Below are 14,266 nucleotides of genomic sequence, written 5' to 3'. Positions count from 1 at the left end.
TTTGTTGTCCTATTTTTAGTTGTTACAGTCAGTCTACTGTTTCATTGTTTGATGGTTCCATTGACTTGCAAGTAAGAGTGCACATCATAAGCCCATTGCATTTTATGAGAGTGCATCCACGGTTGTTTTGCTTGGGCAGTGAAAGATATTTTGTGGTCAGAGTAAATTCTCATATGTTATCTATAAACATGACACAGTGTTTTTCAAAGGGGGCTATGGTGATTCTATCATCCACATTTTGGGCTGTAATAGCAATATCATAGCCTGAATAGGTGTCAATAGTGGCAAGGCACCATCAGTACTTGTGGCTAGGGGCCATGGGTTTGATGTGGTCAATCTGTCAAATTCAGGCAGGTCTTAGTCTTTGGTTAATTTGTCCTTATTTTTGGATGATGTGAGCCCATTAGCAAGAGCCACCATATTATACAGTGTCCTTAATCTTGGCATTTTCCGGGATCATCTCTTGGATCTTATCAAATTTTTATATCTAAGATGAACATCCATTTTCAGTCCTGATAGGTAGTAGGCTACCTATTGGCCACAAGTGTCATCAGCAGGAGAGTTAATTTATATTTTGTTTTAAAAGATCATTTGTTACATGATTAGCATATATTTTTTTCCTCACAGGCAGCAAGATGCTGCCATAGTTCTTGTCCACACACGGACAATCCTTTAATAGTTCAGTCATTTAGTTGACCTTCTCCTGGTCAGGTAGCTGGGCAGTTCTCAGCCGGGGATTTAAGACCCTATGGAGCATCCCTTGAAATATAGCTGGATGTAGTTATGTCCCCGCAGCCCTTGAATTATGTGCACCTGAAAAGTTAGCACCATAGGATGCTGCCAAGATTTATCACTTGTGCACTTTGGTGGAGTGGTCTGGGCCCACTTGAGCCATAGCTGGATTGCCAAAGAACTCTGCTGTGGAGTGCAGAGAGATTTGAAATCTTTCTGCCCCCAAGGTCCTGGCATTCTGGGCATGTGATGGTTGGAGCAGCTCTGAAGATCTCAGAAATGCCTTTGGGATCATTCTTCCATTGTCTTAATATCACCAGGCTTCTGCCCATTCATACTGGTCTCCTTATAAGGTTTCTTGACCACATCCTTGGTGTCCTCTCCTGAACTATCTTTTCTATTTTTTACAACATAGCCAGGCTGAGAATTTTCCCAATCTTTAATGTCTGCTTCTCTTTTGATTATACATTCTATCTTTTTATCCCTTTCTTTTCACATTTTACTGTAAGCATACCAAGCCCGACTACATCCCAACACTTTGCTTAGAGATTTTTCCACCAAATTTTTTTTTTCATTGTTTGTAAGTTCTGCCTTCCACAGAACACTAGGCCATGAATAGAATTTAGTGAAGTCCTTTGCCATTTTATAACAGGGATTTTTTTTCTCCAGGTTCCAATAATGTTTTCCAAATTTTGGTCTGAGATCTTATCAGAGTAGCCTTTACTGCCCATATTTCTGCCAATATTCTTCTGATCATAATCAATTAGGTAATCTTTAAGAAGACTGAGGCTTTGTCTACAGCTCTCCTCTTCTTCTGAGCCCTCACAGAAATCACACTTAATACTTTGTTCACAGCAATATAGGCGTTTTCTTTCATTAACATCCAAACTCTTCCAGTTTCTACTTACTACTCAATTCCAAAGCTGCTTCCACAATTTTATGTGTTTATTACAGCAGCACTCTACTTCTCAGTATCAATTTCTGTCTCAGTATGTTCAATCTGCTGTAACAAAATACCTTAGACTAGGTGGTTTATAAACAACAGACATTTATTGCTCACAATTCTGAAGGTTGGAAAGTCCGACATCAAGCCACCAGCAGGTTTAGTGTCTGGTAAGGGTATGTTTTTTCCTTCAAAGATTGTGCCTTTTGCCATGTTTTCACATGGCGGAAGAAAGAGGTATGCTCCCTCAAGCCTCAATGGGTCTGCAACAGGGAAAGATAATCCCACATAAGACGATAAGACTAGTACAGGCTGTGTGGGTTGTTTGTCTCTTGGTAAGGAACAGTGACCATTGTTCTACAGCCTATTGTGGATCAAAAGACCAACTGCATAAGACTGCCTTTCCCAAAACAAATACATGTAATAAACAAGCACCAAGTAAAGTCAATGGTATGTTCTAATATTTAAATTAGCCAAATGTGAAAAGCAGAACTAACTATGCAACTTAAATCTTCATATCCAAGTAATGCTGTTCAAAGTATGGTCCAAGGAATAGAGTCAGACTAGGAAACATTTGTTACTCATTGTTGAAAAGATAAGTATAGAAATTGAGAGTAAATGTTTAGAAACTTTTATGGAAATTCGACAAAGTCATTTTACATCTGTTAATCTAACAGTAACAAAGAAAGGTCTTGTATGTCCTATTTTGTTTCATTTTTAAAATAATAAGTTTCATTGTGTTTTACAAAGTCTACAATAAATCTGGGAGAAAACATTGGTCTTTCACCTTAGGTGGGTTGAGAAGCACAGACATAGAATGTGAGAAATGGGACATGGCCAGGTATAAAGAGTATATGGGTAGAATGTACAGGCCTTTGTGTGTCATACTACAGTATTTGGATGTGATCTCAATAAGAGGGGAAAAAACATGTATTTATAAACTATTCTTAAGAACTTCTTAGAAAAATTGATCTTGAGAATGTGTCCAAGTTTATTAACATATTATCAAGGAAATCAGCAAAGTGTTAACAAATTTTTAAGGAGTACAAGTTTCAGAAATGTTATAAATTTGGAGCAGTGACAAATTTAAAAAGTAACACTTACAAAATAATAGTGATTATAGTTTCATTTGAGAGGTTCATAAAGACATAATGGCCAAGTAATTTATTTACACAGAGAGTCTGTAGCAAAATTATCTGAGATGCCAGATGTGCAGACATAAATGCAGAAGAAAAAAATAAAAGATGCAAATGATAGAGATACAATGTATCAAAAATTGAAATGACACATTTTCACTCCTCAAAACTAGCATGAGAGCGTAAAAATGTATTAAACAGAGATCTGAAAAAAACAATTTCTGATTTCAAACATGCCATTGCCAAGGGATTTCTTCTCCCCTGAGCTATAAACAAAAAACTAATGACACAGTTCACTCATTTCCTATTTTGGTACCATTTTACTTTTTTTTTTTTGACACATGGAAGAGTGTTTGAAAGAGTAGCTACAATGTTTGCATTTTAGAAGCATAACTGGGTCTGCCATGTAGAGGTTGATTTTAAGGGTGTCATTACAGAGACTTCTGGGCCGGGTGTTGTGGCTCATGCCCGTAATTCTAGCACTTAGTGAGGTAGAGCTGGAAAGATAGCTTGAGCCCAGGCATTCCAGACTTGACTGGGCAACATGGTGAGATTCTATTCTCCACAAAAAGGAAAAACAGACAGAAAACGGATTTCATTAGTAATCAAGGTGCAAATTAAGAAAGGATTGAAGTAAAAAATAATAATTGCTATACAATTTAACCTAAACTAGAAGTTAAATAATACATTATGGAACAAAATGCCAACCTGTACTAAAACCAAGAGGAATTATTCTCTATGAACTCTACATTAATTCATTCTTGAAACATGACCAAATAATATAAAGAGTTACAAAATGGTCTCAGCAGTCACTGTGATGAAATTAGGGAAAGGTTCTGAGCCTGAACTTGGGCCCTTAGTATGTTTTGCATCAGAACCATCTTTATGGGAATAGCACTACCATGGAAAAAGTTTGTCTTATGGGGCCCCAAGATAAGAAGTTTGAGAGTATTAATAAAAGAAACAGAAAGTTAAAGATTATTGGGATTTTGCTCTGGTTAAATAAATAGGCAAATTGAAGGTTGGTAATTATTAAAAGTAATTTTCCAGTTTTTCAGTTTAAGTATTGCCTATGAGAAAGATGATGGTCCCTATTTTAAAGAGAACTACAAACAGTTTCATCAGAAAAGCTGATAATATTTAATAAATGGGCTGTTCAAAATAGGTATGTCATGGGAAAATAGAAAAAGAACTGAAGTATATTTTTAAATTTTCATATAGAAATTAAGGGAATAGCAGACATCAGAAAAGAACTGGTTACTGGAATCAGCATTACTGTAAATTTCTACATTTGTCAAGAATATGAGAAAATTTTAGTTTTTTTCCCCAAGAGAGGCTATTGAAGGATTCTAGTTCAAGATGGCTAACTTGAGACATCTTCGGAAAGAAGAAGAAAAATTATAAATTGACAATCATACACTACAGAGAACATCTAAAGGAGAATTCTGGAGTCCAACAGAGAACTGATGAGAAAGATCTGAGGTGCAGAAGGAGAAGAAAGTGAATAGCCAGCTTCACTGAGTTGGGCCAGGAGCTTGGAATAGCACATTCTTTTCAGAGCCTGAGAGCTCCCTGACTGGAGCTTTGAGAAGTGACCCTGACCTTAGTAGCAGCACAAACTGTGTCCTCAGCGTTGCAAGGGAAGAGCAAAATCCCCTGTCACTGGCAGAGTGACCTCTGTGCTTGGCTTCACAAACAGAGAATGAAGCCCTTTTGCCCCTCCACACATGCTCTCTTTCTGCTACCAGAGACTGGAGCAAATGAGCCAGTAGACTACTTGTCTGGGGGAATGAGTCATAGCTATGACTCCACTAGCAGCATGGGCTCCACGGCTGGGATTTCCCCCCTCTTCATGGTGCTGCAGTGCTGCTGCTACAGGGAGCAAGAGAGATTGAAAGCAGTGTGTCTTGGGGTGTTGGGGACTACCCCATACCACAGACACCACCAACACTAGCCCACATTACTTAGGACCCAAGGAGTCATTCCACTACTGCTACTGCCATAGCCCTTACCATGCTGGCTGCCCAGAAACCTGAGAACCTGCTCACCTACTTGGCTCAATGCTACCACTATAGTCACCCAAGCAAGCCACTTAGGGGCTCAAGAATCAGCCCACTGGTAACTGCTGACACATGTGCCAGGGTACACCACCCTGGACCACAAAGACAGACATACACAGACCACTGCTGCTACTACTGTAGCCTGAAGACTGACCCTCCTGGCTTCCTAGTCCCCAGCATGACTTCACCATAACCTCCCCGAATAACTAAAACCTAACCCTGATAGGAAACCACAGATACCACTAGCATTATTTAGAGCTAAAGATATACAGAGACTATATTACTGCATACACTCAGAGTAAAATCCAAAATGCTCAGACCAATCGATAGATATGTCTTCAGGAAAATGTTATCCCTATGAAAGTAAATTCAAAAAATAGGAGGAATCGACTGTTATTCCAGATGTGCAGATATCAATGTGAGGACACAAGAAACAAGAAAAAGCAAGAAAATACGACACCTTCAAAGTAATACTCAAGCAATAGGTATTAATAAAAACATCTCAGAAATCTCAGATAAATAATTTAAAACATTAATTTTAAAGAGACTCACTGAGATACAAGAAAATCTGAAAAATAATACTGAGAAGTCAAAAAATAATTTAGCTTATAGATGAGAAATTTGCCAAATACATAGATATTTTTAAAAAGTACCAAACAAAAACTTTGGAACTAAAGAATTCATTGAAGACAATGCAAAATACATATGAAATATTCAGTAATAAACTAGATGAAGCAGAAAAATATCTAAGAACTTTAAGACAAGTCTTTGAAACAATTCAGTCAGACAAAAATAAAGAAAAAGAGTTAAAAAGACGAGCAAAGCCTTTATTACATTTGGCAGTACATAAAGTGACCAAATATATGGCTTATCACTATCCTCAAGTGTATCAGTCAGTTCTCACTCTGCTAATAAAGACTTGCCTGAAACTGGGTAATCTATAAAGAAAAAGAGGTTTAATGGATTCACAGTTCCACATGCTGGGGAGGCCTCACAAATATGGCAGAAGGCAAAGGAGAAACAAAGGCATGTCTTACATGGTGGCAGGCAAGAGGGCATGTGCGGGGGAACTGCTCTTTATAAAACTATCAGATCTTGTGAGACTTATTCACTATCATGAGAACAGCACAGGAAAAATCTGCCCCCATTATTCAATTACCTCTCACTGGGTCACTCCCTCAACACATGGGGATTATGGGAGCTACAATTCAAGATGAGATTTGGGTGGGGACACTACCAAACCATATCACCGAGGGTGAAAAGAAAAAGAAAGAATTAGAAAACCTATTTTTTATTTATAAATAGTATAAATTATTATTTATAACTGGTATAAAGTTAGAAAATCTATTTATCATTTTTATAAAATAATAGGTGAAAATCTCTGAAGTATATAAAGAGATTTAGACATTCAGGTACAAGGGTTTAATTATCCCCAGCCAGGTGCAATACAAAAAAGGTCTTCTCCATGGCACATTATAATCAGACCATCTAAAGAAAATGATAAAGAGCAAATCCCCCAAACAGCAGAAGTCTTTAGTCACTGATAAAGGAAACTCTGTCAGGTTAACAGTAGATTTATCAGCAGAAATCTCACAGGTCAGAAGAGAATGGGACAATATATTCAAAGTGCAAAAGAAAAAGAAAATATACCAGCCAGGAAAATATACCAGGCAAAATTATTCTGTATAAATGGAGAACTACTCTGTCCTACAAAAGCAAATACTGAGGAAAATTTGTTAACACTAGACGTGTCCTACAAGTAATGTTCCAGGGATTAAAGTCCATAACAAGTTGACAAATAAAACCCAAAAATACTCAAGAAAGTACTAAATCTGGAAGTGAAAGGAGCGCATTTACCATCACAAAAACACACAAAAGTATAAAACTCAGTGGTAAAGCAATCATACAAAAGAGGAAGGGAAAAGACCAAATGGTACTAGTATAGAAATCCACTAAACCACAATGACAAGGAAAAAATAAAGGAACAAAGAATATACAAACCACCAGAAAACAATTTGTAATATAACAGGAAAAAAGCCTCACATATCAATGGTAACTTTGAATTTAAATAGATTAAATTCTCCACTTATAAGATATAGAATGGCTAAATGGACAAAATTACATAATCCAATTATATGTTGCTTACAAAAAACTCACCTTACCAGTAAATACACATAAAGATAGAAATTAAAAGAATGTAAAAAGATAATCCACACAAATGGAAACCAAATACTAGTAGAAGGTATTGTTATATCCGATAAAACAAACTTTTAGTCAAGAACACTGTAAAAAGACAAATAATATAATGATAAAGGATCAATCCAGCAAGAGGATATAACAATTTTGAAAATATATACACCCAACATTGGATCACCCAGATCCATAAAGCCAAAATTTCTAAATCAAAAGGGAGAGATTTAGCGCAATACAATAATAGTGAAAACTTCAATACCTGACTCTCAGCACTAAACATATCATCTGGAGAGAAAATAAACAAAGAAACATTAGGTTTGCATTGGACTTTAGGCCAATGGACCTAAGAGATGTTTACAGAACAGGTCACCTGACTGCTGCAGAATACAAGTTATTTTCATTAGCACATGGAATATTCTCCATGGTAGACCATATATCAGGCCACAAAACAAGTCTCAACAAAATTATATCAAGCATCTTCTCATGCCATAGCAGAATAAAACCAGAAATCAATACTAAGAGAAGCTTTGGAAAATATACAAATACATGAAAATTAAAGAACATGCTCCTGAATGACCACTGAGTCAATGAATAAATTAACATGGAAATAAAAAATTTCTTGTAACAGTTGAAAATGGAAACAGAACATACCAAAACCTGTGGGGGACAGCAAAAGTAGCATTGAGAGAAGTTTAATAAAAGAAATGTCTAAATCAAAAGAGTAGAAATATTAGAAATTAATCAAGCAAGACAACACAAAGAACTAAAAAGATCTAGTCAAACCCTAAATTAACAGAATAAAAATAATAGCAATTACAGCAAAATAAAACCAAATAGAGGCTCCCAAAAATACAGAAGACCAATGAAATGAAAAATTGCTTCTTTGAAAAATAAGCAAAATTGATAAACCACTAGATAGACTAACCAAGAAAAGAAGAGAGAAGATTCAAAGAAACAAAATCAAAAATGAAAAGGGAGACATTAAAATGAATATCACAAAAATACAAAAGATCATCAGAGACTGTTATGAACAGCTATATGCTGACAAATGGGAAAACCTAGAGGAAATAGAGAATTCCTGGAAATAGACCAGCTACTGAGATTGAATCGGGAAGAAATAGTAAACCAGAGTAGATCAATAATGAGTAGTAGATTGAATCAGTAATAAAAGATCTTCCAGGCCGGGCGCGGTGGCTCAAGCCTGTAATCCCAGCACTTTGGGAGGCTGAGAGGGGCAGATCACGAGGTCAGGAGATGGAGACCATCCTGGCTAACATGGTGAAACCTCGTCTCTACTAAAAAAATACAAAAAAACTAGCCGGGTGAGGTGGCGGACGCCTGTAGTCCCAGCTACTGGGGAGGCTGAGGCAGGAGAATGGCGTAAACTTGGGAGGCGGAGCTTGCAGTGAGCAGAGATCCCGCCACTACACTACAGCCTGGGCGACAGAGCGAGACTCTGTCTCAAAAAAAAAAAAAAAAAAAAAAAAAAAAAAAAAAAAAAAAAAGATCTTCCAGTAAAGAAAAACAGAATTGCATGGATTTTCAGCTGAATTGCACCAAATGTTAAAAAAAAAAAAAAAAAGAGAATGAAAATCAATTTCTGTCATTACTCCAAAAAAATTGAAGAGGAGGGAATTCTCCCTAGACATTCAAAGAGGCCAGCATCTCCCTGATACCAAAACTAGAAAAGGATACAACAAAAAAGAAAACTATAGACCAATATCTCTAATAAACACAGGCACAAAAATTCTCAAGAACAAAACTAGCAAACAAAACTCAATAGCACATCAAAAAGGTAATCAAAAGTGGGTAATAAATTCCACTGCAATCAAGTGGGATTTATATCAGGGATGCAAAGTTAGTTCAACATACACAAATGAATAAACATGATACAACATATCAACAGACTGAAAACCATACAATCATTCCAGGGGATACAGAGAAATCCTATGATAAAATTCAACACTCTTTTATGATAGAAATTCTCCACAAACCAAGCATAGAAGGAACTACCCCAAAATAATAAAAACCGCATATGACAAACTCACAGGTAACATCATATTGAATGAAGAAAAGTTGAAAACATTTCAAGAACTTGAACAAGACAATGATGCCCATTTTCACAACTCCTATTCAACATAGTACTAGAGGTCCTAGCCAGAGAAATCGGGCAAGTAAAAGAAATAAAAGGTATTCAAAGTGGAAAACAGGAAGTCAAATTGTTTCTCTTTGCTGTTAATATGATCTTATATCTAGAAAAACCTAAAGACTCCACCAAGAAACTCATTGGTTTGGTAAATACATTCAGTAATATTGCAGGATACAAAATCAACATATGAAATTAGTAGCATTTCTATGCACCAACAATGATTTAACCAAGAAAGAAATCAAGAAAGCCACCCATTTTCAATAGCTAGAAAAGCAATAAAATACTTACAAATAAATTCAGCCAAGAAGGTGAAAGATCTCTGCAAAGAAAACTCTAAAACACTAATGGAAGAAATTATAGATGACACAAACAAATTGAAAAACATCCTATGCTCGCTCCACCTCTGGGGACAGGGCACGGCCAAACAACAACAACAACACAACAACAACAACAACAAAGCAGCAGAAACCTCTGCAGACGCAAACGACTCTGTCTGACAGCTTTGAAGAGAGCAGTGGATCTCCAAACACGAAGGTTGAGATCTGAGAACGGACAGACTGCCTGCTCAAGTGGGTCCCTGACCCCTGAGTAGCCTAACTGGGAGACATCCCCCACTAGGGGCAGTCTGACACCCCACACCTCACAGGGTGGAGTACACCCCTGAGAGGAAACCTCCAAAGCAAGAATCAGACAGGTACACTCACTGTTCAGCAGTATTCTATCTTCTGCAGCCTCCGCTGCTGATACCCAGGCAAACAGGGTCTGGAGTGGACCTCAAGCAATCTCCAACAGACCTACAGCTGAGGGTCCTGACTGTTAGAAGGAAAACTAACAAACAGGAAGGACACCCACACCAAAACCCCATCAGTACATCACCATCATCAAAGACCAGAGGCAGATGAAACCACAAAGATGGGGAAAAAGCAGGGCAGAAAAGCTGGAAATTCAAAAAATAAGAGCTCATCTCCCCCTGCAAAGGAACGCAGCTTATCGCCAGTAACGGATCAAAGCTGGATGGAGAATGACTTTGAAGAGATGAGAGAAGACTTCAGTCCATCAAACTTCTCAGAGCAAAAGGAGGAATTACGTACCCAGCGCAAAGTAACTAAAAATCTTGAAAAAAGAGTGGAAGAATTGATAACTAGAATAATTAATGTAGAGAAGGCCATAAACGAACTGATAGAGATGAAAACCATGACACGAGAAATACATGAAAAATGCACAAGCTTCAGTAACCGACTCGATCAACTGGAAGAAAGAGTATCAGCGATTGAGGATCAAATGAATGAAATGAAGCAAGAAGAGAAACCAAAAGAAAAAAGAAGAAAAAGAAATGAACAAAGCCTGCAAGAAGTATGGGATTATGTAAAAAGACCAAATCTACGTCTGATTGGGGTGCCTGAAAGTGAGGGGGAAAATGGAACCAAGTTGGAAAACACTCTTCAGGATATCATCCAGGAGAACTTCCCCAACCTAGTAGGGCAGGCCAACATTCAAATCCAGGAAATACAGAGAATGCCACAAAGATACTCCTCGAGAAGAGCAACTCCAAGACACATAATTGCCAGATTCACCAAAGTTGAAATGAAGGAAAAAATCTTAAGGGCAGCCAGAGAGAAAGGTCGGGTTACCCACAAAGGGAAGCCCATCAGACTAACAGTAGATCTCTTGGCAGAAACTCTCCAAGCCAGAAGGGAGTGGGGGCCAATATTCAACATTCTTAAAGAAAAGAATTTTAAACCCAGAATTTCATATCCAGCCAAACTAAGTTTCATAAGTGAAGGAGAAATAAAATCCTTTACAGACAAGGAAATGCTTAGAGATTTTGTCACCACCAGGCCTGCCCTACAAGAGACCCTGAAGGAAGCACTAAACATGGAAAGGAACAACCGGTACCAGCCATTGCAAAAACATGCCAAAATGTAAAGACCATCGAGGCTAGGAAGAAACTGCATCAACTAACGAGCAAAATAACCAGTTAATATCATAATGGCAGGATCAAGTTCACACATAACAATCTTAACCTTAAATGTAAATGGACTAAATGCTCCAATTAAAAGACACAGACTGGCAAACTGGATAAAGAGTCAAGACCCATCAGTGTGCTGTATTCAGGAGACCCATCTCACATGCAGAGACATACATAGACTCAAAATAAAGGGATGGAGGAAGATCTACCAAGCAAATGGAGAACAAAAAAAAGCAGGGTTGCAATCCTAGTCTCTGATAAAACAGACTTTAAACCATCAAAGATCAAAAGAAACAAAGAAGGCCATTATATAATGGTAAAGGGATCAATTCATCAGGAGAGCTAACTATTCTAAATATATATGCACCCAATACAGGAGCACCCAGATTCATAAAGCAAGTCCTTAGAGACTTACAAAGAGACTTAGACTCCCATACAATAATAATGGGAGACTTCAACACTCCACTGTCAACATTAGACAGCTCAACGAGACAGAAAGTTAACAAGGATATCCAGGAATTGAACTCATCTCTGAAGCAAGCAGACCTAATAGACATCTACAGAAGTCTCCATCCCAAATCAACAGAATATACATTCTTCTCAGCACCACATCACACTTATTCCAAAATTGACCACATAATTGGAAGTAAAGCACTCCTCAGCAAATGTACAAGAACAGAAATTATAACACACTCTCTCAGACCACAGTGCAATTAAACTAGAACTCAGGACTAAGAAACTCAATCAAAACCACTCAACTACATGGAAACTGAATAACCTGCTCCTGAATGACCACTGGGTACATAATGAAACGAAGGCAGAAATAAAGATGTTCTTTGAAACCAATGAGAACAAAGATACAACATACCAGAATCCCTGGGACACATTTAAAGCTGTGTGTAGAGGGAAGTTTATAGCTCTAAATGCCCACAAGAGAAAGCTGGAAAGATCTAAAATTGACACTCTAACATCACAATTCAAAGAACTAGAGAAGCAAGAGCAAACACATTCAAAAGCTAGCAGAAGGCAAGAAATAACTAAGATCAGAGCAGAACTGAAGGAGATAGAGACACAAAACACCCTCCAAAAAATCAATGAATTCAGGAGTTGGTTTTTTGAAAAGATCAACAAAATTGATAGACCACTAGCAAGACTAATAAAGAAGAAAAGAGAGAAGAATCAAATAGATGCAATAAAAAATGATAAAGGGGATATCACCACCGATCCCACAGAAATACAAACTACTATCAGAGAATACTATAAACACCTCTACGCAAATAAACTAGAAAATCTAGAAGAAATGGGAAATTTCCTGGACACATACACCCTCCCAAGACTAAACCAGGAAGAAATTGAATCCCTGAATAGGCCAATAACAGGCTCTGAACTTAAGGCAATAGTTAATAGCCTTCCAGCCAACAAAAGTCCAGGACCAGATGGATTCACAGTCGAATTCCACCAGAGGTACAAAGAGGAGCTGGTACCATTCCTTCTGAAACTATTCCAGTCAATAGAAAAAGAGGGAATCCTGCCTAACTCATTTTATGAGGTCAGTATCATCCTGATAGTAAAGCCTGGCAGAGACATGCACAAAAAAGAGAATTTTAGACCAATATCCCTGATGAACATCAACGTAAAAATCCTCAATAAAATACTGGCAAATTGGATTCAGCAGCACATCAAAAAGCTTATCCACCATGATCAAGTGGGCTTCATCCCTGGGATGCAAGACTGGTTCAACATATGCAAATCAATAAATGTAATCCAGCATATAAACAGAACACAAAGACAAAAACCACATGACTATCTCCAAAGATGCAGAAAAGGTCTTTGACAAAATTCAACAGCCCTTCATGTTAAAAACGTTCAATAAATTCGGTATTGATGGAACGTATCTCAAAATAATAAGAGCTATTTATGACAAACACACAGCCAATATCATACTGAATGGGCAAAAACTGGAAGCATTCCCTTTGAAAACTGGCACAAGACAGGGACTCCCTCTCTAAACACTCCTATTCAACATAGTGTTGGAAGTTCTGGCTAGGGCAATAAGGCAAGAGAAAGAAATCAAGGGTATTCAGTCAGGAAAAGAAGAAGTCAAATTGTCCCTGTTTGCAGATGACATGATTGTATATTTAGAAAACCCCATCATCTCAGTCCAAAATCTCCTTAAGCTGATAAGCAACTTCAGCAAAGTCTTAGGATACAAAATTAATGTGCAAAAATCACAAGCATTCTTATACACCAGTAACAGACAAACAGAGAGCCAAATCATGAATGAATTTCCATTCACAATAGCTTCAAAGAGAATAAAATGTCTAGGAATCCAACTTACAAGGGATGTAAAGGACCTCTTCAAGGAGAACTACAAACCACTGCTCAGTGAAATAAAAGAGGATACAAACAAATGGAACAACATACCATGCTCATGGATAGGAAGAATCAATACTGTGAAAATGGCCATACTGCCCAAGGTAATTTATAGATTCAATGCCATCCCCATCAAGCTACCAATGAGTTTCTTCACAGAATTGGAAAAAACTGCTTTAAAGTTCATATGGAACCAAAAAAGAGCCTGCATTGCCAAGACAATCCTAAGTGAAAAGAACAAAGCTGGAGGCATCACACTATCTGACTTCAAACTATACTACAAGGCTACAGTAACCAAAACAGCATGCTACGGGTACCAAAACAGAGATATAGACCAATGGAACAGAACAGAGTCCTCAGAAATAATACCACACATCTACAGCCATCTGATCTTTGACAAACCTGACAAAAACAAGAAATGGGGAAAGGATTCCCTATTTAATAAATGGTGCTGGGAAAATTGGCTAGCCATAAGTAGAAAGCTGAAACTGAATCCTTTCCTTACTCCTTACACGAAAATTAATTCAAGATGGATTAGAAACTTAAATGTTAGACCTAATACCATAAAAACCCTAGAAGAAAACCTAGGTAACAACATTCAGGACATAGGAATGGGCAAGGACTTCATGTCTAAAACACCAAGCGCAACACCAACAAAAGCCAAAATTGACAAATGGGATCTAATTAAACTAAAGAGCTTCTGCACAACAA

This window comes from Macaca mulatta, chromosome 1 (assembly GCF_049350105.2).
Source record: "Macaca mulatta isolate MMU2019108-1 chromosome 1, T2T-MMU8v2.0, whole genome shotgun sequence".
NCBI classification, from domain to species: domain Eukaryota; kingdom Metazoa; phylum Chordata; class Mammalia; order Primates; family Cercopithecidae; genus Macaca; species Macaca mulatta.
The sequence above is the reverse complement of the archived record's forward strand: the minus strand, read 5'-3'. Positions refer to the sequence as shown.